This window comes from Manis javanica, chromosome X (genome assembly GCF_040802235.1).
Source record: "Manis javanica isolate MJ-LG chromosome X, MJ_LKY, whole genome shotgun sequence".
NCBI classification, from domain to species: domain Eukaryota; kingdom Metazoa; phylum Chordata; class Mammalia; order Pholidota; family Manidae; genus Manis; species Manis javanica.
The window spans coordinates 140,197,993-140,223,765 of NC_133174.1; the positions used below are offsets into that span (position 1 = coordinate 140,197,993).

The following is a 25,773-nucleotide window of genomic DNA, read 5'->3' on the forward strand; positions in this document are numbered from 1 at the left end:
CACTGCCCCTCAAGAGTCAAAATCCCTGAGGGCAGAATAGATTTGGCCAAGCCTAGGTCACATCGCCATTCCCTCGTTTCCAGGAAGCAAGGGGAGGGAATATCTGTCCTGTGGCAGGCACTGACAGCTGCCCCTCAACACCTAGGTTTTCCATCAGCCTTCCTAAAAGGACCCCGTACTCAGTTAAGGGAAAATATTTCCCAGCTTCTCAGCACAGCCAGGACAATGTTACGGCCAGCGAGACAGTGGCAGGGTGCACTGCTTGTTCTGTTATCCATGCCTGCTCTGCTCTTGCCCTGTGGACTGTGGACAGAGAACACCTCCCTGCCTGCTGGCTGTGCACCTGCTCATGCATCTGGCTTCCACTGGTGAAACTGAGAAGGAAGAGACTTAAAGAGGCCTCTGTGTCTCTGCCCACTCCTCTTGGGCTCCTGACATCCAACTAAGAACAAACTGTCCCTGGCAGTTGCTTCTCCCTCATGGGTCCTGGAATGACAGGCTTGAGAACAGATGTGAACCCCATCTTGCAGTTGACCCAGAGCCGTAAGTGAGAAATAAATGATTGTTATTGTAGCCACTGTTTCTCAGTAAAAAAATGATGGATGTGGAAATTATTGAATGGGACTGGAGGGTAAGCCAATACCTTTTGCCTTTTCCCCACACCCTTTCTTTCTTTCTACCTGGAGAGGAGGATTCAGTGGCTAGAGCTGCAACTACCATCTTGTGACCATAGGCAACCTTGAGGATGGAAGTCACCTGCTCAGGGTAATGAAAGAGAAAGACTGAAAGGCCCTGGATCATCCCAGATAATTATGGAGCCACTGCAGTGGACATGGACGGTGTGCCTCTAGAATTCTGGGCACCTGAAAGAAAAGGACACTACAAGCCTCCAACCCCATCTTTAGTCTTTCTTAAGCAGCTAGGATTCCCCCTGCCTCCTATCCAAGATTCACACAACGAGAGATTCTTTTAACACAAAAAAGGTATCAAGGTGCTTGGAAACCCAACCAAACCAAACAACAAAAACAAAAACACACAAAAAACAAAACCATTAACAAAATGTTCATGATAAACCATATGTGAGGTCTATTTGCTACACAGCTTTTTTTTTTTCTTTCCCTCCCCTAGGCTCATTTTTTTTTGTCTTCTTCTTTTTTTATTTTGTTATCGTTAGATGTACAATTACTTGAACATTATGGTTACTAGACTCCCCCTATTATCAAGTCCCCCCCACATACCCCATTACAGTCACTGTCCATCAGCACAGTAGGATGCTATAGAAGCATTACTTGTCTTCTCCGTGTTATACTGCCTTCCCCATGTGCCCGCCCCCCTGTACATTATGTGTGCTAATCAGAATGCCCCGTTTTCCCCCTTCTCCCTCCCTTCTCACCCATCCTCCCCAGTCCCTTTCCCTTTGGTAACTGTTAGTCCATTCTTGGGTTCTGTGAGTCTGCTGCTGTTTTGTTCCTTCAGTTTTTCCTTTGTTCTTATTACTCCACACAGGAATGAAATCATTTGGTACTTGTCTTTTTCTGCCTGGCTTATTTCACTGAGCATAATACCCTCTAGCTCCATCCATGTTGTTGCAAATGGTAGGATTTGTTTCTTTCTTATGGCTGAATAATATTCCATTGTGTGTATGTACCACATCTTCTTTATCCATTCATCTACTGATGGACTCTTAGGTTGCTTCCATATCTTGGCTATTGTGAATAGTGCTGTGGGAAACATAGGGGTGCATATGTCTTTTTCAAACTGGGCTGCTGCATTCTTAGGGTAAATTCCTAGGAGTGAAATTCCTGGGTCCAATGGTATTTCTATTTTTAGTTTTTTTGAGAAACCTCCATACTGCTTTCTACAATGGTTGAACTAATTTACATTCCCACCAGCAGTGTAGGAGGGTTCCCTTTTCTCCACAACCTCACCAGCATTTGTTGTTGTCTGTCTTTTGGATGTTGGCCATCCTAACTGGTATGAGGTGTTATCTCATTGTGGTTTTAATTTGCCTTTCTCTGATGATTAGTGATATGGAGCATCTTTTCATGTGTCTGTTGGGCCATTTGAATTTCTTCTTTGGAGAACTATCTGTTCAGATCCTCTCCCCATTTTTTAATTGGCTTATTTGCTTTTTGTTTGTTGAAGTGCGTGAGCTCTTTGTATAATTTGGATGTCAACCCCTTATCGGATCTGTCATTTATGAATATATTCTCCCATACTGTAGGATGTCTTTTTGTTCTACTGATGGTGTCCTTTGCTGTACAGCTTTTTCAGCTTGATATAGTCCCACTTGTTCGTTTTTGCTTTTGTTTCTCTTGCCTGGGGAGATACGTTCATGAAGAAGTTGCTCATGTTTATGTCCAAGAGAGTTTTGCCTATGTTTTTTTCTAAGTTTTATGGTTTCATAACTTACATTCAGGTTTTTGATCCATTTTGGCACAGCTTTTTCACCAAGTTATCACAATCACTATAACTCAAGCTATCAAAAAGTAAAATAAGTTCTTGAGATTCTTTTTTCCTATTTCTTCCTATCTCAAGAATTTATTTTACTTTTTGATAGCTTGAATTATAGTGATTAGCTAAAACTGCAGCCTTTGAATTGTTTTTAAGTGAGTTCAAGAGGCAGAAATAAGCCCAGATAATTCAGAATATACTGAGGACAGCACACATACCTTCTATGTGATAAGCTCCAAGCATTAATTTAAACAGAAATTGGGTCATAACAAAAATATTAAAAAATTAAAAATAAAATAATTCATGACACAACACACCACCTCCCACACCACCAGATTCCTTGCCTTCCCTCATAGTGGGTGTCATAACCTGACCAGAACAAAGACAAAAACATTGTTCAAATTGCTGAGACTCAAAGTCTTTCAATTAGCCAGAGCATTTTGCTATCCCAAACTATAGCCACTGAGCAGGGAAATGAGTGGCCCAATCTGCTGAGCAAACCTGGATGCCAGGTCCAGGTAGTGGGCATACACACACATGCCTGGAGGCTGTGGAGTAAGCCAGAAACCATGCCCCTTCCTGCTCTTGGGAGACCCAGGAGGGACGCCATCAGCTGCTCACACTGGGCACTGTACTACAGGGGGAGGCCCTGAGAAATCACATGGGGTCTCTGCTCCAGAAATTTATAACCCACTAGGGAAAGAGTAACATGTCAGAAAACCATTGTCCTTTCTGGCTACAGGGACTGCAGCAGGTGTCTGTAGGGATTACTAAGGGCTCAAGGGGAGAGTGGTCAGGCTCCTCAGGCCCAAGAGCTGGGGTGGGCAGCGCCAACCTTTTCTCAGGAATCAGTTCCTGAGGTCCCATCCAGTCAGGTGGAAAACCACAAAAGCCATTCTCATGGGTACTTTAAGCAGCACATCTGTTGGCAAAACACAAATGTCACACAAATACGAAGCCACAAATTATAAAGGCACCTGGCAGCCTTTAAGATTCATTTCTCCTGTTTGCAAAGCTGCATTGGGAATTCATGCTCTTAAATTATACCCTTATAAAGGATGTATGTTTAAAAAGTGGGGGAACTGTGTGGGTGCTATTTAGACTTTTATCAATTTATTCCCTGTTTTTGGGTAACTGCAAATCCCCCAAAAGTAATGCAAACTCTATTCCGCCTATGTGCCCTTTATGTGCACCTTCTGACTCCAGGGTTGATTAACCCATAAACACTACTGTTCCTTTTGGCCACACAGAAGCTAATGAGTCAATAGTGGAGCGGGTTGTGTTCTATTCTGCCCTTCTTAGCATAAGACAAAATCTTAGGGCAAGGTCCCACTACAGAATTCATCCACCCATCCAATCAGTATGCATGCATGATTCTAGGCAGTGGAGATACAGCAAGGAAGATGCAAAAAAAATCTCTGCCTTCGTGTGGCTCAGATTCTAGCGGAAGGGAGAGGGAGAGGAGAACAGGGAGGGGGAGAGAGAACACAAATAAAACCAATGAGTGAAACAGTGTATAGCAGATGATGACCAGAGATAGGCTAGGGAGGGGGAAGTGGTTGGGTAGAGGCAGGCATCAACTTTCAGGGAGGACCACACCAGGAAGGTGACACTTGAGCAGAGTCGAAGGAGACCAAAAAGGGAGCCATGCGATACCTGGGGGAAGAATGTTCCCAAAAGATAGAAGGGCAGGGGTCAAGGCCCTGAGGCAGGGGTGTACCTGTTGGGTCCAGGGTGGAGCACAGACGCCAGGGAAGCCACAGCGGATGAGTGATGGGAGAGTGGCAGGAAAGGTGATCACACTGGCCCTTGTAAGCCACTGTAAGGAGTTTGGCTTTGACTCTGAGTTGAGAGGGGAGCCCACTGGAGCATTCCTAAACAGAAGGGTGCCATGCTCCAGCCCACACACTGTAGGACTGGACAGAGACACAGGGGTAAAGGGCAGAGGTAGGCAGCAGGCAGTCAGGCTGGGAGCTCAGACCAGAATGGGACCAGTGGAGATGGGGAGAACTTGTGAGGAATGAACAGCGTTTGTGGATGAACATGATGTGGTGTGAGAAAGCACTGTGGATAACTAGCGCCAGGTTTCTGGCCTGGGGAGCAGGAAGCTGCAGTTGCTGTTTACTGGGAAGGGGACAACCATGGAAAGAGGTGTAGGAGGTCAGGAGACCAGGTTTCAACAGGTACAGCTGGAGAAGCCTGTTAGAAGCTGAGGAGAAACACCCAGTCAGCACTGGGAGCATGGGCATGGAGTCAGGGGACCTGGAGACATAAATTTAGCATCTAGTGGTTTGCAGATGGAATACAGAGCCACGAGGCTGGATAAGATCACCTGGGGAGTGACGGTGGAGAACAGAACTCTGAAGCAGAGGCCCTCCAACACCATGTGGGCACAAAGGAAGACCCAGCACATGCTTGCCAATGACCTCTCGAGGACCCATGGATGCCAGGCACCATTCTAGTTGCCTGAGCTACCTTTGTGAACACAGTGTGGACAACCGTGCCCTGTAGAGTTCTGCCCAAGCAGAGATGACAGCTAAGATAAACATGGTCACCTGTTCTGTTAGGGACCAAAGCTGTGGTTTGGAAAAAACAGGGCAGTCAGTGCAGGCACTACCGATAAGGTGCACACTGGTGCAAAGCCTCAAGGTGGGGAAGGGACTGACACGTGGATATTGGGGTCACTGATGCTGACAGGCTGGGGAAGAGTGACAACTGGCCCTAAGATTTAACAACAGGAAGGGCATTCATCATTCATGTCGGCAAAGGACCAACTGGAGAGGGCTCAAGAGAGCATATGGACAGAGTGGAGTCTTGCTGGTAAAGGGAAGCAGAGAAGCTGAAGTGTAGTGAGGTCAAGAGCAGCCTTTGTTATGGTGGGATAAATAGCAACAGGCTTCTTCAAGGAGGATGAGAAGCACCTAGCAGCGAGGGAGCATGACAAAGCAGAGCAACGGCTGGGAATAAGAGCAGGAGCTAGGACCCAGAAGAGCAGAGGGGAATATGGAGCAGGGCAGATGCTGGCAAGGAGACACAGGGCCTGTGGACGTTCTCTTCTGATTGCTTCCCTGCTCTCTCCAGGAACTAGGAAACTCTCCAGGAACCGTGAGATGGTGTGACAGCTGATGAAGAGGGTGGGAGAAGCAGGAGACTGGGGCATCTGCAGTATACAAGCCAGGCAGCGTGAAGTTTTTGTGGCATGGACATGAACTTGAAACAGGAGCAGTCAGGGGGCTACATTCAGCTTCGTGGCAGAGCAGGTATGATGAAGCAAGAAAGTGGTGAGGCTGTGGAGGTGGTATGCCAGGGAGTAATCATGACTGCCCATGCCATTTACCCTGGGAAGAGATGAGTGAGGAAATGAGTGAGCAAACAGATGGAACCATCAATGGCGCTGAATGCCTGCGAGGGCAAAGGGTTATTGGAATTGGGTACAGAGGCAGTGAGCTAGACATAGAGCAGGATCTCTGCTTTTGCAGATGATGGAAATGACTGGGGCTAAGTGCTCTGGCACCAGCATCAGGCACTTTAAAGGTGTCTGACTTAAAGAAAGAATAAAAAGATGTGGCTATCCTTCAGAGTATGTGCATCTTTAAAAAGTTGTCTTGAAGAACATAATTGTGAGTACTCTCACTTTTTAACGTTTCATTTCCATGTCTAGTCACGGAACAAGGTACAGGGGTCCGAGAATGGACTTAAGAGAACAATGGATTTTAACTGCACAAACTTTCCAGTGAGTAACAAGGGTTGTCCTGTTATAGCTGCCAAACTGTGGCAACTGGACAGCTAGGGGTTGTATGGGTGCTATGTGAAGACTACTTAGGACAAGATGAACATCTCATTAAGTCGGCCATGAACTTCAGCTAAACTACTGTGTTCATGCTACATGGAATAGGAATGAATCACTAGTGCTCATCTGCTTACAGCATGGATTCCACCGAAAACAACTGTTCTGTGGTGACTCCTGGCCTTCCCCAGGCTTTTCTATCCTGGAGACGGACAGCCCTCTATAGTGGGTTCAATGGTGGCCCCAAAAAGGTACACACACATCTTCAATCCCTGGACCCTGTAAACATGACATTATTTGGCAAATGGATCTTTGCAGATGTGATGAAGTAAAGGATCCTGAGATAAGATCCTTCTGGATTAAGGTGAGAAGAGAAGCCAAGTGAAGATAGCAGCACAGATTGGAGCGATGCAACGATGAGCCAACGAATGTCTAGGATTGCCAGCCAGCTGCCTGTAGCTGAAAGAGGCAAGGAACGATCCTCCATCAGAGCCTCCAGAGGGAGTGGGGCCCTGTGATCCCCTGATTTTGGGCCTCTGGCCCCCAGCACTGTGCAAGACTATGTGGCTATCAGTATAAGCTACCCAGTCTGGGGTACTTTATTGCAGCTGTGCCATAAACTCACCAGCTTCTCCTTGAGCTCAGTTCTCACCAGACTCCCGAGCTTTAACAAAAGATCTATGCACCTACTACCCTCCCTATCTTTACTAAAGAAGTGCCTGCCCAAAGCCCACCCTCTACTGGATGCTCTCCATGCAAGGCCTGCTCCTCCAGCACCCTGTCTCCTCCTTCTGCAAACATTCTCTCATAGCCAACCACCTGAGAGACCCTCTGAAACCCCACACTGCCCCTTGTCCCTGGTTTCTTTCAGTTACTCCCATTTCTCTGGTCCCTACAATAGCAAAACATCTCAAAAAGAACTGTCTACACCTAGTCTCCACTCCCTCACCTCTCATTCACCCACTTCAACCTAGCATCTGTCTTCATCACCTCTGACAAGTTCACCATATTATAGTTAACTCCCTGCTTAAAATTCTTCACTAGAGGACGACCAATTATATATACGCATTTGTCTGTCACCTAGCCCTTCAAACCTCAAAGAAACACAGTACAGATGTACAAAGAGGAAGAAACCTCTAAAAGAGACGAAAGCAGGAGGGAGACTTCTGAACAGGTGAGATACATTTCAAAAATTTCTAGATGCTGGAAAAACAGGAGGAACATGTTGACTAGCAGAATAGAGCAGAATGTACTACAAGGGAGCTACGGAGGAGATGGGAGCCTGTGTACCTGTCAGAACTTCAAAGTATCTGTAAGAACTCCAAAGAGGCTCTCAGAGTAGATGGGACCAGATCAGACCAAGGGCAAGCAGTGCCCCTCAAACTCTGATGTACACACGAGTCACCTGGGAGAGCTTGTTGACCATCAGATTCTGATCCAGAAAGTTTAGGACAGGGCACTTCCAGTAAGCTCCTAGGTGAGGCTGATGATACTGGGGCTGGTCAGTGGAGCACAATTTGAGTGGCAAGGTGCCACTTCCTCCCATGGGCAAGAAATCAAAGGGTCTTTTCTAAATCACTGGCTGGAACCCTCCTTTCCTCCCCAAGACTCCTAGTGTGGCTAGCACCATCCCAAGTGAAGCCCATCTCTCTCTGGCATCTGAGGGTCCATGGTGTGAGGGCTGATCCTTGTCTGCTTCCCCTCAAAGCCAAGTCTATTGGTCAACCTGCCCCACCCTGCCCCCCACAGAACTCCTACTCCAAACCCATCTCAGGGAGGAGACCCTGCAGGAAGTAGGCAACTCCACCAGAGCAGGGACAGTACACAAGCTACCCAGGCCTCTTGTCCCCAACCTGAACAGCTCTCCAAGGCCAGGGAAAAATACTCACTGACACAGAAGAGACCAATTCTGTCCCTAGAGGAAACAAATAATATTGTCAGAGAAATTCTAAAAGATAATACAGCAATAACACCAGAACAGAAACATCTACAAACAAGAAAGAAAGACTTCAGAGATTAAAAATGGATTAGCTATAAATACAAAACAACAGTGTGGCACTGTTTAAAATAGGAAAAGACTGAAAAGGACACAAATGTCCATCCACAGGGAGTTGCTCAACTAAAAGCATGGTTCACTTATACAACAGTCTGTGCAGCGGGAACAAAAATAATGAGGAAGGGAAAGCTCCACACTGCCATAAAAAAAGAGAATCTATGCTGATAGGAAGTGATCTCCAGGATAGACAAGTAAAAACAAACTAAAAACAAGATGCAAAACCACATAACCAGACGCTAAGGTTCTGTGTAAGAAAGGAAGAGAAATAAGAACACACACATGTACTGGCTTATCTCTGCAAGAAGAAATGCTGCAAGGATGAGCAAGAAACTAATAAAAATGGCCACCTATCAGGGGAGCAAGAGGTAACAGACAGAAATGTGACTTCTGAGTATACCTTTCTATATACTCTAGGCTTAAAAAAAAATTCAAGCCTATTATACTAGATTCAACAGACACCAAATTGCTTTATCAATAAATGTAATCAGAATGAATACATCAGAAGAGAATTACAAAAACCATACACATTTATGTGTACACAAAATGTGCATGCAGGCCATTAATATAAAGAATCACTATTACAATCATAACTTTTTGTTATTATTCAATCTCAACTTAACAAAGTTCAGTGAAAAAGCAATTCCCCATATTAAATATGCTTGACTCTTGAGCCATTATACATAGAAAAAAAAGCAAACCACAAAACTGAAAATAACCCTAACTGTATAGCAAATCAGGAATATAACCACACAGAAAAGACTGATTCCAAGGGACTTTTTTCCAACATATAAAGAAAATATTCAAACATACAGAAAAATTGACACAATGTACAAAGAATACCAACATACTCATTACCTAGACTTCACTGCTGTTCACATCATTCATCCATCTATCAATCCACCTTATTTTTGATGCGCTTCCAAGTTTACACACCAGTACCCTTCATTCCCACTTAGGTGTGCATATCATTAACGAGAGTTGAAAATTCATTTTTATGTAATCCAGTGAAATGACAAATCTTAAGTGTTAACAATCTGCCAAGTGCAAGCAAGCACCTGTATAAGCCAAACTTACCAAGACAGAAAACGTCAGCATGGCCACAGAAAAACTTTCCTGGCACCACTTCCCACCCCACATCCTCAGCAACATTTGGTATTCTCAGTTTTCAGTTTTGGTCATTCTGATGGGTGTGCAGTGGTATTTCATTGTGGTTTTAAATTGCATTTCTCTGATGACTAATGTTGAGCACTTTCTCATGGGTATACTGGTCATCATTCAGGTTCCTTCCATTGTTAAGTGTCTAGTAAAATCCTTTCCCCTTTTAAAAGTAGGTTTTCTTTTTATTACTGAATTGTAGGAGTTCTTATTCTGGATACAAGTCCTTTGTCAGATACATGGCCATTTTCTCTATGACTTGGGTCTTAACTATTTTCCCGGTGACTTGCCTTTTCATTTTCTTACTAGTTTCCGTTGAAGAGCAAAAATTTTACATTTTAATAAAGTCTAATTTATCTTCTCTTTTAATAGTTATTGCTTTATGTATCCTAAAAAACCTTTATCTTCAGATTGTGAAGATAGTCTATGTTTTCTTCTAGAAGATTCATATTTTTAGATTTTAAAACATCTAGGTCTATAATCCCCCTTTAATTAATTTTTATGTATGGTGTGATGTTATGTTAGGGGTTAAGTTGTATCTTCCTCAAAAAGGTATGCTGAAGTTTCCTAACCCCCAGTACGTAAGAATGTGACCTTATTTGGAAATAAGGGGATCACAAATGTAATTAAAGATAAGGTCATATTAGAGTAGGGTGGGTACCTAATCCAGTATGACTGTTGTCTTTGTAAGACGACAGTCATATGAAGACACAGACACACACAGAGAATGCCACATGACAAGAAAGGCAAATACTGGAGTTACTGCAGTTGCAAGTTAAGGAACACCAAATACTGCCAGCAAACCACCAGAAGCTAGAAGAAGCAAGGAAGAATCTCTCTACAGGTTTCAGAGGGAGCATGGCTCTGCTGACACTCTGAGTTTTAAGCCACCCAGTTCGTGTTACTTTGTTACAGCAACTATAGGAAACTAATACAAGTAGGGTCAAGGTTCACTTCTGTCTCATATGGACATCATCGGCCAGCATGCAGAACCACCTGTTGAAGGCCTTTTCTCCCACTGAATTGCTCTGGCACCTCTGTTAAAAATCAAATGATTATGAAGTTTGGTTGATTTCTGGCCTTTCCATTCTATTCTACTGAACTATGTGTCTATCCTTATATAAGTACCAGGCAGATTTTTTTAATTATGGTATCATTAATATACAATCACATGAGCAACATTGTGGTTACTAGATTCCCCCCCATCATCAAGTCCCCACCACACACCCCATTACAGTCACTGTCCATCAGTATAGTAAGATGCTATGGAGTCACTACTTGTCTTCTCTGTGCTATCCTGCCTTCCCCATGGCCCCCTACATTATGTATGCTAATCATTAATGCCCCTTAATCCCCTTCTCCCTCCCTTCCCACCCACCTTCCCCAGTCCCTTTCCCTTTGGTAACTGTGAGTCCATTCTTCGGTTCTGTGAGTCTGCTGCTGTTTTGTTCCTTAGGTTTTCCTTTGTTCTTATGCTCCACACATGAGTGAAATCATTTGAGTATCAGGCAGGTTTACTGTTGCAGATTTACAGTAAGTCAAAGGAAGTTTAAGTGTTCCAATTTTGCTCTTTTTCAAGACTGCTGTGGATATTCTAGGCACTTTGCATTTCCACATACATTTTAGAATCAGCTTCTCAATTTCTATAAAAAAAGCCTGTAGTTATGGGACTATGCTTAATCTACATATCAATACAGGGGTAACTGATATTGTAGATATGTAGCTTTTTAATCCATGACCATGGTATATCTTTTTAGGTCTTTAATTTTTTTCAGTTTTCAGTTTTAGTGTACAGACCTTGTACATTTCTTAAATTACTCCAAATTATACTGCATTATAAATTTCATTTTCCAATTAATATCTATATAATTGACCTTCTATCCTGAGACGTTGCTGAATTTACTTTTTAATTTTAGGTCTATGTTCTTTTTGTTTTTTTATAGTCTTTCAAATTTTTTACATTACCTCCAAAAACAAAAGTTTTACTTCCTTTTAATATTAATGCCTTTTATCTTTTTTCTTGCCTTATCATGCTGGCTAGAACCTCTAGTACAATGTTGAACAGAAGTACTAAGAGTGGACATCTTTGCCTTTTCCCTGATTTTAGGGGTAACATGTTCAATATTTTACTATTAAACACAATTTACCTGTACCTCTTTCATAAATTCATTTTATCAGATGAGGAAGTTCCCTTCTATTCCTAATCTACTAAGCTTCTTTTATGAATGGCTAATGAATTTGCTTTTAAATTTAGATTTAAATGCTTTTTAAATTTAGAGATAATTACATGGTTTTTCTCCTTTATTCTCTTAATGTGATGAATTACAGACTGGTTTTTGAATGTTAAGCCACATTTGTATTCCTGGGATAAGCCTCACTTGGTTGTGGTGCATTATATTTTTATATATTGTTGGATTTTATTTTCTAACATTTTATTAAGATTTTCATATTTATGTTCACAAGGGATACCAGTGTGTAATTTTCTTTTTGTGTAACGTCTTTATAAGATTTGGTGTCAGGGTTATGCTGGACTCATAAAAGAAGCTATGGAATGTTTCTCCTTTCTCCTCTATTTTCCAAAACCTTATGTTTATGTTAAGATTGGTATTACTTCTTAAATGTTTGACAAAATTCACCAGTGAAACCATCTAGACCTAGAGTTTTCTTTGTGGGAAAATTTTTCAATAATGAATTAAATAAATCTTTTTACTAAATGAAGGGCTATTAATATTTTCTATTTCATGTCAGTTTTGATATGTCCTGTTTTTCAAGGACTTCCCATTTTATTCAAGCTGTCGACTTTAGATGTTCATAATGTTCCTTTATATATCCTTTTAATGTCTGAAGAGCCTTTAGTAGTAATTCCTTTTACGCCTGATATTGTAAGATGTATTTTTTTCATCTTGATTAGTCTGGCCAAAGGATTATCAACTTTGTTGATATATTCAATAAACCAACTTCCGGCTTTGTTACTTTTCTTCTATTCTTTGTCTTCTATCTCTCCCATAAATTTCTGTTTTTACCTTTATCACTTCCTTCCCTCTACCTACTTTGGGTTTACTTTGCTCTTTTTTTTTTTCTAGCTTCCTGAGGTGGGATCTTAGATCACTAATTTTATACTTGTCTTCTTTCCCAATAAATGCATTTAAAGCTGTAAATTTCTGTCCAAGTACTCCTTTAGCTGCATCCTATAAATCCTAGTATGTTGAACGTTCATTATAAGTCATTATTGCTTGAAATATTTTCTAATTTTTCTTGTGATTTCTTCTTTGACCCATGGGTTAATTTGAGATATATAGTTTAATTTTCAAGTATTTGGGGCTTTTTTCTAGATCTTATTGTTATCTCTAATCTAATTCCATTCTGATAAAAAAAAACACTGTAGACAGCACTAAACTATGTTTTCTACCTTTATCTTGCATCTACCAACCACTTCAGCATTTTATTTAAAATAATAAGGGAGAAATGTGGGATTCACATATAAATCAAGTATAAATATCAAATGAATATTCATATTTGACCTGATTGTTTATAGTTCATAATGTGTGATCAAAACCGAAAGTTTCTGTGATGACTGCCCTTGCACTGTCCACCATGTAAGAACTTATTCACTAAGTAAGAATTTGTTCACCATGTAAGAACTTGTTATGCTTCAGAAGATTGGAGACTGTTGAGAATTAGGCTTGGGGTTGATTAATGATTGTGCATTGAGTCCCGTATACAGAATTTTATTGTTGTTAACAACCATTTGATCAATAAATATTCAATAAATATGAGAGATGCCCTCTCAAAAAAAAAAACTGTAGAATTTTAAGCTTCTGAAATTTATTGATACTTGTTTTATGGTTCAAAAAATGGTAACTTTGTTGAACTGTGTCATATACACTTGAAGAGAATGTGTGTTCTGCAGTTGTTGAGTATATTATTCTATAAATGTCAATTAGGTCAAGATGGCTGGTAATAGCCAGATCTTAGATATCCTTACTGAATTTTCTGTCTAGTTCTATCAATTACTGAGAGAAGGGTATTAAAATTACCAACTATAATTATAGATTTATTTCTCTCTCTAATTTTGCCAAATTTTCATGTATTTTGCAGCTCTGTTAATTAGGCACTATACATTTATGACTGTTGATGTCTTCCTAATGAACTGACCCTTTTATCATTATGAAATGTGTTTCTTTATATCTGGTAATATCCTTTGTTCTGATATTAGTATTGTTACTCCAGCCTTCCTATGTTGTTTGCATGGTGTATCTTTTTTTATCTTTTTATTTTCAACTTAGCTGTGTTTTTATATTGAAACTGTTTATCTTATAAACAACACATAGTTGGGTCTTGCTTTTTAATTCAGTCTACAATATCTGCAATCTCTAAACTGAACGGTTTAATTCATTTATATTTAATATAATTAGTGATATAACTGGATTTAGGACTCCTGATTTGTTCTTTTATTATGAGCATATTTTCTTTCCTGTCCTTGGGCATAGTTACAACAGCTGCTTTAAAATCCTCCTCTAATTCCAACATCTGGGTCATCTTGGAGTAGGTTGCAATTGATTGCCTCTTCTCTTGAATGGGGGTGGGCAAAATATGACCTGCCGACCTAATCTGACACCACTGCCTATTTTTGTAAATAAAGTTTTATTGGAATGCAGCCATGCCAATTCACCTATGTACTGTCTATAGCTGCTTTTATACCACAGTGAGAGCTGTGACAGAGTATGGTTTGCAAAGCCTAACTACATAGTTACTTTCTACAGAAAAAATGCTTACTCCTGCTCTTGAGTAAGGGTCACATTTTCTAATTTCTTCAAATGTCTAAACATTGTGAGCAATACACTGTCAGTCTTCCGCCCTGATTAGGACTGCCCTCTGGCAAAACCCATTCCAATAGGAAATTCACCTAATGCAGTTCCCCTCTTCCAATTATCAACTTCCCTCCAGTTTCTGTCTGCTTTTAGTTATTCTTTAGTGCCATTAAATAGTTGTGTTTTAGTTTTTGTCCAGAGTTTTTGCTGTTATCTGCAAGAAGGATACATGAAAATGAGCAACCTCACTACTACTGGAAGCAAATCTCCCAGGCGACTTTTGAACATGATAATTTTGATTTTACACACTGAGTTAAGTCTAAGGACAAAAAGAAATCTTAAACTTCATTCAATATTTTTATTGTTAGTAGTAATACAGGATTTTAAGTATAAGATAAAGCAAATACATTAATATTAATTGGGAACCAATGCTTTCAGTGAAGAAAAGATACATAAGGTTAAAGCAGAAGTTAAAGACAAATCCTGTAATGTTAAATTTCCACTGAAGACATCATTATGCATTCATGAGTGAAAAAATTTTTTTTCAATATATTTTCTCGCTTTGTCCACTGAAAGGGCCTACACAGAATGCTGCCCAGTAAGAATGAGCACATCTAGCACCCAAATCTTGGATTCTAAATACACCATTTTCCACTAAACAGAATCAGGGCTTTTGGAACCAATTTTGGGGCAGGAAAAGCACACACTGGGATGGAAACGTCTTGTGCAAGAAAGCAAAGAATTACTCAAAGACTAATTAATTAGGGTATGCCTAGAGGACACAGACACCACCAGCATGAAGGGACTCTCACTGACCACATTTGGAATAGTTTGATTAAAAAAGAACAGTGAAATAAGCCACGCGGAGAAAGACAAGTACCAAATGATTTCACTCATCTGTGGAGCATAAGAACAAAGCAAAAACTGAAGGAACAAAATAGCAGCAGATTCACAGAACCCAAGAATGGACCAACAGTTACCAAAGGGAAAGGGACTCAGGAGGGTGGGTGGGAAGGGAGGGAGAAGGGGAATAAGGGGCATTATGATTAGAACACATAATGTAGGGGGGCACGGGGAAGGCAATATAACACAGAGAAGACAAGTAGTGACTCCACAGCATCTTACTATGCTGATGGACAGGAACTGTAATGGGGTATGTGGTAGGGACTTGATGATTGGGGGAGTCTAGTAACCAAAATGTTGCTCATGTGATTGTATATTAATAAACAGTGTATCAATAATACCTCAATAAAAAAAAAGATAGATACAAAGGCACTGACAACATTAAAAATGACATTATCAAGAGAAAAAAATAACAGTAACATTAGCTGAATTGTAAACAACATTTAAAAAGTCCTTGGGTCCATGCTGACATAAAAGAGAAGAGAAAACAACAGCAAATATTTTGCCACCACTTCAGGTGACTATTACACCAACTTCTAACTCTGGAATTTAGTAATTAACTTAATAATTAAAGGCAAAGATTTAGCACTTATACTATCTTTTTAGGAGGAAATATAGTTCCTCCTCATTTGATAAGGGAAAGAAAGTTCTTTACAGAAGAATGCCAATACTAAACGTAGAAAAGATGACAGAATTAGAAAACCCATCATTTTGTAACACCCAATGTAATCATAGATCCAGGCAAGGATCATCAATGAATGCTGAAACTATTAGGTAATGGTGTTGGGCAACAGCATCTTCATATGGTGCCAAAGCATTACGTCACAGATTACTTATCAATTACAAGAGGACAATCACACATCTGCAACAGAGATTTGGTAGTCACCTCCTCTTCAACCAAGTGGCAAAATGTAGCATTAGGAACCATAGGAGAACCAGCCAGGATGTGCCCCTAATCTGATACTAATATGACATATCCTTGTCCAAAATGTTTACCTAAGCCAGCCCCACAGATCTAACCTCTTACTTACAATTAATATGAGGGATAACAAGAAAAAAGACATCTAGCATGTGGGTCTTCTATAAGACAAGCGGTCTGGCTGCTTCAAAAAGTCAACATCACAAGGTGGACTGGGGGCGGGGAGGCTGTTCTTGTTAAAAGAGACAAAAGAGGTATACTCAGATGCAGGGTATAAACCTTAATTGCTTACTAGCTCCTGCCTTCCGCAAATAGCTGTAAGAGGCATTTGAGGGCAATCAGAATTTGGAACGGCTGTTTGATATTACAGAATCACTGTTATTTTTTTTAAGTGTGCTCAGGGCATTGTGCGTATGTGCACTGGAAAATGTCCTTATTTCTAGAGGTGTACGTTAAAAAGTCCTTAGGGATGAAATGTCATGATGTCTGTGAATTCTTTTCAAAGATCAGCAAAAAGGTATAAAAATGCACGTACTATACAAGCAAGTCTGTTCAATGTTTGTTAGAAATTGTTGAGTTTAGGCAGTGGGCACAGGCTCCACAGTATGTTAGAAAAAAAAGATTTGGCTGAAATAAAGAATTTAACAGAAGGGACAGAAAATAAAGTCTAGGAGATCTTCCAAAATTCAAAGGAAAATACAAGAGAAGACTGAGACAGAGGACCCATATAAGAAGTTCAAAATTAAGCCAACAGGAGTCTCCATAAGAAAGAAAATAGAAGGATGGAAGCTAACATATTAAAAAAAAAGAGAGAGTTGACAGGAGACAAAAGTATTCTGATTGAACGACCCCAGCACACTGAATGAAAAAGATACCTCCAGACACATTCTCATGAAATTTCAGGACACTAAAGAAAAAAATATCTTAAAATTTTCCCAGAGAAGAAGACAGAAAAAAAGGCCACCTACAAAAGTACCACAATCATACTGGTATCAGGCATTTGTTACATTAGTAACTTTGCATGCTAGAAGACAAAGAGAATGGCTGCTGAAGTTAGGAGGGAAAATGATTTTCAAATTGGGATCCTATGCTCAGCCAATCAGGTAGAAGAGTAGAAGAAAGAACTTTTTTGACATGCCGTGACTCAGAAGACACATTTATTATAATGCTTTTGGTTGCAAGTAACAGAAAAGCTAACTTAAACTGGCTTGCACAGTAAGAAAATGTATTGTCTCACAAAACTGCAAGCTCAGAGCTGGGGCAGGCTGCTGGTTCCCTCCGCCTCTCTGCTCCCTCATCCTTGGTGAGGCAGCACTGTCCTCAGGCTTGGTCCCCAGTCTGAGGTTACACAAGAGCTGCCAGCAGCACCTTCCATATTTACATCCAGCAAGGAAAAGACAGTCTTCCCTGAACATGCTACTGAGGCCCTTCCTTTAAGTTTGAGCGGACCAACTGAGATCATAGACCCAGCCTTGATCTATAACAGTTGCCAAGAGAAAGCAATTGGTGAAATGACTTGAGGATCCTTGCTGGAGTTGAGAATAAGGTAGAGAAAGGTGTATATTACTAGAGTTCTGTTAGGAATGGGGAAAGAGGGAATGGATATGGGTAAGCAACAATGGTGTCCCCTATAGTTCACTACCCACACACCCTATCTTAGCAGATTATTTGAAGATGTATTCTAGAAAACAAGGAATAAATCAAATAAAGACAAGGGTTCTGGGAAATACTGGCTTCAACCAAAGAGCTCAGGGAAGGGGATCCAGGTGGCAGCTGTGTACAACCTTAGAGAGAAGTACTTATTGAGATTGCAGGAGGAGGACAGAGAGCTCCAAGAGGAAGGCCTTTGGGGAGAGGAGAGACAAGGTCACACAAAATAAATAGCATAGCTGAGATTTTACACCAAGATCAGAAAATGCTATTTAAAAAAGTGAAAGGAATCAGAAAACAGTGGGAAAAGGAAAGAGCTGTACAAGGATGCCATGGTCCAAATATCAAACAGGTTAAATTCTGGTAAGGATTTTTAGTAACTGATGGAATCTAAAAAAAAAGAGAATCAATTTGACCTTGATTGGTCATTGTCCTTTGAGTGGTCCAGAGATTGTGACTCTAGACCTATAAAGAAGGAAATGTAATCCTAGCATTTGTTACTTGGCCTCATGGTGAACAATATTTACATACAAGTAATAACGTCAATGATGATGACTGGTTTTCAACTTTAGAATTAACCTATGACCACTTGGATGTGGTTGCACGGCAGGGCATAAACAGTAATGTAAGAATGGATATGGTCAAGTATAGCTTTTAGGAGGTAGAAGCTGGGGGAGAAGGAGGTGGAAAGAAAAGCAGGGTCATTAATACCCTCATCTTATACAGAGCAGAAATGCCATATAGACTGAAGTTGATGGAACAGGATCCAGCGTTTAAAATCACAGAGAAAACGTGAATATGAACCTCCACATGGGAAGTGATGTAAGCTAAGCTGTCCTCTTTCATTTCAGGGAGTTAATGTAATTCTCCAAAGCTGGCAAATCAAGAAAGATGCATAAGCGTATGATTTAGTTTTGAAGGTAGCCATCAAAGAAACTAAATGCAGAAATGGTTAAAAAGCTGTCATCTGTAGGTCGTGGAACAGGAAGGGGAAGGGGTGGACAGCTGTTTTCACCATAACCTCTTCTGAGAGGTTATGTGATCGAGCGGCTATAATATTTTGATAAAAACTCAAAATCCAAACAGTCTAACCCTTCAAATTTCTTACTGCTCTGACACTAACATCAAAAATCCTGCACCCAGCACATCAATCCCTCTGCTTGCATCTCTGTCACCCCCTCACCACCTCTGCTCTGCTCCAGCCACACAGGGGTGCTTTTTTAAAATTGAAGTATAGCTGATATACAATATAATACTGATTTCAAGTGTACAATATAGTGATTCACACACAGGGCTTCTTAAGTGCCCCAGACAGCTAAGCTCTTGCCAGACATGGACCTTCATATGGGCCCTTTTCCGTTAGGAAAGCCCTCCACCACTCTGCCTTGCCCACTTCTCTTTACCTCTTAGTTCCCAGCTTTGGCATGGCCTCCTTAGGGCAGGCCTCTTTATCCCTTCCAAAGCTAGGCTGTTCCCCCATTACACAGGATCACAGTAAGCACCCTCATAATTGTCCTTCAGAGCATTTAACCCACTATAACTAAATAATTACTTGTGAATTAAAGTCCGTCTTTTCCGCCAAACTTAAGCTCCATGAGGAAAGGTATTAATCTGTCCCAATCACCCTACAGCCTGCATACCACAGTGCCTGGAGTACTATAGATACTGACTGCATCATGGAATGAATGGCTAGGTGACAACCTGATGAACTGCAGATCCTTCAGCATTGAGCAGTACAGGAAGTCAGTACTTAAAAGAAACCATACTGGCCAGATGAAAAAGTTACTAAATGTGGAACAATCCCATCATTTAGAATTGTGTGTCATTTCTAACAATCCTATGAAATATGTAGTGTTTCATGACTGTCGGTGAGGAAGATTTTCAATATGTTACCCAAAGTCCTGCTGCATCCATCTGAGAGGTGACTTGTGGCTTGGACTCAAGTCTTAGTGGAGATGGTGAGAAGCAGTTGGTTCTGGGGTACATTTTGAACACAGAGCCACAAAGGACTTGCTGGTAAATCAGAAGAAAGTGAGAGAAGGGCAGAATCAAGGGCAACTCCTAGAATTTTGGACCGCTAACTGGGTGGATGTTGATGTTATTTACTGAGATACAAAAGACAGGAAGAGATGCAGATTTGAAGGGGGAAAAAGGCAAGAGTTCTGTTTGATACTTGTTAAGTCTGAAATGTCTGTGAGCAACACAAGTGGAAATACTGAGAGGCCATCCAATGTGGGACTCCAGAGAGAGGTGAGAGACACAGGTTAGAAATGCAGGCACAAAGTGGAATCATCAACACATAGCTGTCCCCACCACTCAGAAGAGAGATGAAAACACAGAAATAGAAATGCCCCTAATTAAATCAAGACACAGCCATCAATGAAATGTCATGTGATCACTAAAAATGATGGTGCAAAGATATTATCCAGACCGTATATACCTGTAGATGGCAGATTTATGAGCAATTCTTACTTTCCTTTTCTAAAGTCTTAAAAATTTTTTTTCATTGAATAGATAATACTTTGTAATTAGAAAATGTAAGTTATTTTCATTTTAGGGAAAAGTGATTATATAAATCTATTTTTATTGACATGGGGAGATATCTGTAACATGTCATGAGGAAACTACAATGGCACATATTATATGATCCCATTCATCTAAAACAATATGTATGCCATGTACATGGGTGCCTAAGGCAGGCTCTAGAAGGATGTTTAAAATGCCAACAGCAAAGGTAACTTTTAGGCTGTTATTTACCAGCAGTTTATGTGGTATTAAGTGTTCTTACACAGCTTTAGTTGCCTTACATTTAAGCAGTATCTGTAAAAGTGCATTCTTAAAAATATTTGATATAATAATTTTAACTAAGTTTTAGAGGTCATTTTGTTTCCCTCTATTGCACCTGTGCTTTAGGGCTTTCCTTGGTCCCTTTCTCCCAGATACTGACTACTCAAGTGCTGGCTGTTTCTACATTTGTAGTTACAAGGTATAACGTACAGAACAGGCATTCTTAACCTTTTTCTGCCATAGACCCTTTGGACCCCTCCTCAGAAGAATGTTTTGAAATGCATAAAATAAAATGCACAGAAATTAACACATACTTTGAGAATTAGTGCTAGAGTAATATGTGCTTCTACATATAATCAGATTTAGAGGTAGATCTAATAACTACACTAAATTTGAAGTGTGATGAGCACAAATGATATTTCAAAATATCTGTAACTATAAAATGACATGAAAGCATCTTTGATCTCTACTGGTGATGTCACAGGTACGCCTAGTATTAACATGGTCCGTTGCCTACATTAACTGAAGGAAATCTGAATTGTCAATGACAGCGAAAATATAGTGTTTTTCCCATCCAAGGTCACAGAACCTCTGAATTTTCAACCCTGAGTCTGATCCCTTGGTCTAAGAAGATGCACACCAAATTGTAACAGCAGTTTTCTCTGCATGGTGAATTTCCATAATGATTTCCATATGCATTTCTACATTTTCTACAATGATGCTTTACTTGTGTAATTAAAAAAAAAAGAGCTTAAAATACTATAATTTGTTTGTTTTGTCTTAACCTGGAAGAGTGGCTAAGAAATTTCAGACAATTGCTTACAGGTTACATTAGAATTTTTTACAAGGTGATACCACTTGACTTTCAGCCTGCCCTAACTACGTAAGCATTAGGAAGACTTTTAATCACTCCCATCTCACAAACTTAGAAAAATATTGACTAGATTTATTTATCCTGGAGTTAAAAAGAACAAAAAGACAAACTGTCACAACTGCAGACATTTGTCTATTTTTTTTGCCAAGTGCAATTCCAAAAACAGCTGAAAATATTAGAGCAAATTAGCACTTAATATGGACCAATACCTTCTGCTGTTTACAAAAACGAGAAACACACAGGAATTTGTATTTTAAAAGTTACTAAATGTGTGCAGACAAATTTAAAATACAACTTATCAAAGTAATGTCAAAACTTAAGTACTACTAGAAGCGCCCCCCCCAAAACCAAAATGCTTTAGTATTAAGAAATAATTCACACATAGAAAGTCAGCTCACGCTTAAAAGTGCTCAAGTTCGTGTTTTAGCAGCAATAGGAAAGTTGCAAAGGAGATGGGAATGAAGGGAAATGCGCATTATCTCATAAGCCTGCTTTGCTCTTTCAAATCTAAAAATAAAACCTTTGGACAGCCCTATTAATAAGTCTAGAAAATGGATGCTTTTTTGTGGAAAGCATTCACAAACACTGAAATAAAAATATCTTGTTGGTTAATTGGACCAAAGGATATAAACATAAACCAGTTGTCAATCCTCATTTCTCTACGATTCCATTCTCCCTCAGGGCTCTGGTGGGGATTCTGTTTCTACAGCACAGGGAGGGATGTTAAATGAGTGAAGGTATACAAAGAGCAACATGGACCAGGCTCAAAAGCCAAAGAGTAAGCTGCAGAGTATTACACAGAGTAGGATACCATCCTGGAAGTCTGCAAAACACTTTTGAACTTATATACTGTCATATGTAACAGCATAAGCTTGCATCACCTTTCGGGGACAGACTGCCTCAGGGAGGCAAAGCAAGCAAGTGCAACCATGGTTGGGATTTCACTGGAGATGTCATTTCTGAGTTCTATACAAGGAGGCTGATGAGAATAGGGCAAATGGCTAACATTTTTGAAAGTCTGAGTGGAAAGTACCCGAGTAGCTACCATGTGACCAGAGTGCAGAGGCTAGGGAGGAAGAGGGCCGGCAGGACTGTGGGAAGGAAGGACCTCAAAGGAAGGATTGGGATGGCCTGAGGGAGGGCAGAGGAGCAGGTGCACGGAGCGGTAGGCGCATGAGGGGTAGGCGAGGAGGGCTCTGATCCCACCTTCCAAGCCCAGGCTTGTGGGGATTGCAGTGGTGCCGTCCACAGTGGATCATCAGGATGGACCTGGTCCTTGACAAGACGGGAGTGAGCTTGTTTATGCACTGCTTCCTTCATCATGAAAGTCTTGGTAAAAAAATAATAAACAAAAATCAGAAGAACTAAGCAGTGCTTAGTGTTTGGTACCATAGCTGATTCACATGATGCCATGCAAGCTCCTGCCCTCCTCTCAGTATTATCAGACAATTAAGTGTGTTGGAGAAGGGAAAGCCCTCTCCTCATGGATCCCCCAGGTCTTCTGGGGCAGTAGTGGAGGGAAGGAAGGTTCCATGAAAAGACCTGCAGTGGGAGCCCTGGAGGCCTGATGGGTGGGTGGGAGGTCAGCTTAGGGCAGATGGCTTCCAGAGCAATGCAGAGTGTAAAGGGGACAGGATGCCTGGACAGAGCTCCTCCTACTGCCTTCTGGAGCTTGGGAATAATTCAGAGTGTGAGCGGCCTGGGAGGAAAGCGAACCTATATGGCACAGCTGGAGCAACTGTGTCTGATTTCCTACCAGCACACACTGCAAACACGTTGCTCCTGGCTCCCCCTGACCTGGCTTGTTCTACCTGTCTCATCTCTGCCACTCTGAACTCCTCGGACCTGGCCAAACATCTCTCTCTCGTCCAAGCTTTCATACATGCTGATCTCTCCTCGATTCATACTTTCTCCCGAACTAGTTAATGTTGGCTCACAGTTCAGGTCTTGGGGGTCACTTTTCAAATAAGTCTCTTCCCTTATTAATAATAAATAAATGTAAGGAATTTAAAAAATTCCCCACCCCCAAGTCTAAGGGAGATCCAATGTTTCTGTGTTCCCTTAGTGGCCAGTACCTGTCCACTGTAGCTTCTAACCCTTTGTAAAGTGATGGCCCATTTACCTGTATCTTCCTTTAGACCAGGAGATGGCTGAGAGTAAGGACAGTTCCCAGCATCTAGTACAGTAACTGACACATAGTAGATGCTCAGTCAGTATAGGGTAAATGAAAACTATTGTGATATAAAAAGTACAGCAGTCAAAGAGAAATGAAGCAACAGCAATCCGGTCCTGAATACCTCCAGGATATTCCTTATGCATATTATGATACAAATGAGACAGAAGGTCCAGCAGCTGCGGGAGACTCTTCAACCATAAGTCCCAACTTACAACAGTACCAAAATAAAAACGCTCCATTTTCTTCAAGATTCACAAACGAGAACTGGCTGAAGTTCCCCTTGCCAAGTAAAGGGTCTTGCCTCACAGGGTCTAATCACACAGGTTACATCTGATGAAATGGAAGCTTCCAAAGTTTTGCTTTCTAGTGCTAACTGCTAAAAACTACTACTTCTTAGCCTAACTAACAGCTCTTTAATTTCTACAAATACCACTGCAGACATAAATTTGTTTACTTATCTACTCATATGTAACCTTCTCTTTAACACCGTGCAATTAAGTGACTGCAATGGGGTGTGTGTTGGTAACATGGGTGAATGTTGTAATCACATTGCTGCTCATGTGAAACCTTCATAAGCTTGTATATCAATATCTTAATAAAAAACTGCAATTAAAAGACCTTGATTTAGCAATATCTATACAACTTTAAAATGTGTATAACCCTTTGACCCAGCAAGTCCCATCTTGAGGAATTTCTCCAACATATAAACTTGGCCATGAACAAATTGAATATGTAAAAGACTATTCATTACAGCACTAATGAAATAAAAAACATTGGAAAATAAATATCCATCAATGGAAATCTGTTAAATAAATTACAGTGCATCCACATAATGGACAGCTAACCTAACCCTTAAAAAAAAAATGGTATGACTCTGTTAAGAACTGATACCAAACAACCTCCAAGATACACTGACAAAAAATGCAAACACCACAAACGTGCACAGTATGTTTGTGTAAATATGCACATAACCTGTTTGTGCATGTGCACACACACACAAAACGTATATATAAACACATATATAAAAATATATAATAATACGACATATCTAGAATAGTCAATGTCATAGAGACAGAAAGCAGAAGGGTAACTGCCAGGGGCTGAGGGAGGAGGTAATGAATGGGGAGTTAGGGTTTAATGGGGACAGTTTCAGTTCTGCAAGATGAAAAGGATTCTGGAGATGCATAGTGGTGATGGCTGCACAACGAGAATGTACTTAATCTCACTGAACTGTGAAGCTAAAAATGGCTAAAACAGTAAATTTTATGTATATATTCACCACACTTTAAAAATTACACATAGGAATGGACTAACAGGTACCAAAGGGAAAGGGACTGGGGAGGATGGGTGGGAAGGGAGGATAAGGGCAGGGAAAAAGAAAGGGGGCATTACAATTAGCATGTATAATGTGTGTGGGGGTACGGGGCAGGCTCTACAACACAGAGAAGACAAGTAGTGATTTTACAGCATCTTATTACGCTGATGGACAGTGACTGTGAAGGGGTATGTGGGGGGGGGGACTTGGTGAAGGGGGGAGCCTAGTAAACATAATGTTTTTCATGCAATTGTAGATTAATGATACAAAAAAAAATTACATGTAGGTACATGTACGTGTGTACAGATTAATAAGAAAGTGGTAATGATGGCTGCCTCCAGGAAAAGATATAGATGTCGGGACAGGGTGGTAAGATCATTTACCATATAACCATTTATGCTGCCTTTTTCATTCTGTATTATGTGTATAACTAACTATTCAAAGAAATCATTAAAGAAAAAAAGTCAGCCTTCTATGAGGCTCTTCCTCAATCACAAATCATTTATATCCCTTCTTTAAGTAAAAAATATTTTCAGTCCAAATCAGGATTTCAATTCAATTTTAAGGGTATTAATTAGATTTAAATGATGCCAAGTTGCAAAAAATAACACTTGTTCCCCTAAGAATATATTCACCAAAAGCCTGTCTTTATTTTTATCAGGTATTACAAAAAGCTTCAAAATCATCTAGATCACCATTTTTATCAGTACACAACTTTTATTCCAACACAACCAACCTTGCTGAATATAGAACTATTTCAACAGCAAAAAGCCCTCATCATAATTCAAGACAAAAATTGGCCTGCAATTACATGAGTTAGAAAACAAACTGTGCTTACTTATGTTGCAGTCTGCCCTAAAGCCCTAACTTACATGTCAGAATTTAA

The 25,773-nt window shown here is 40.5% G+C and overlaps 1 protein-coding gene across 1 annotated transcript in view; it reads right to left on the minus strand.

The window, feature by feature from the left end:
* The window catches only part of MECP2 (methyl-CpG binding protein 2), a 65,915-nt gene that overhangs the window by 32,316 nt on the left and 7,826 nt on the right, over window positions 1-25,773 (minus strand). The window lies entirely within an intron of this gene.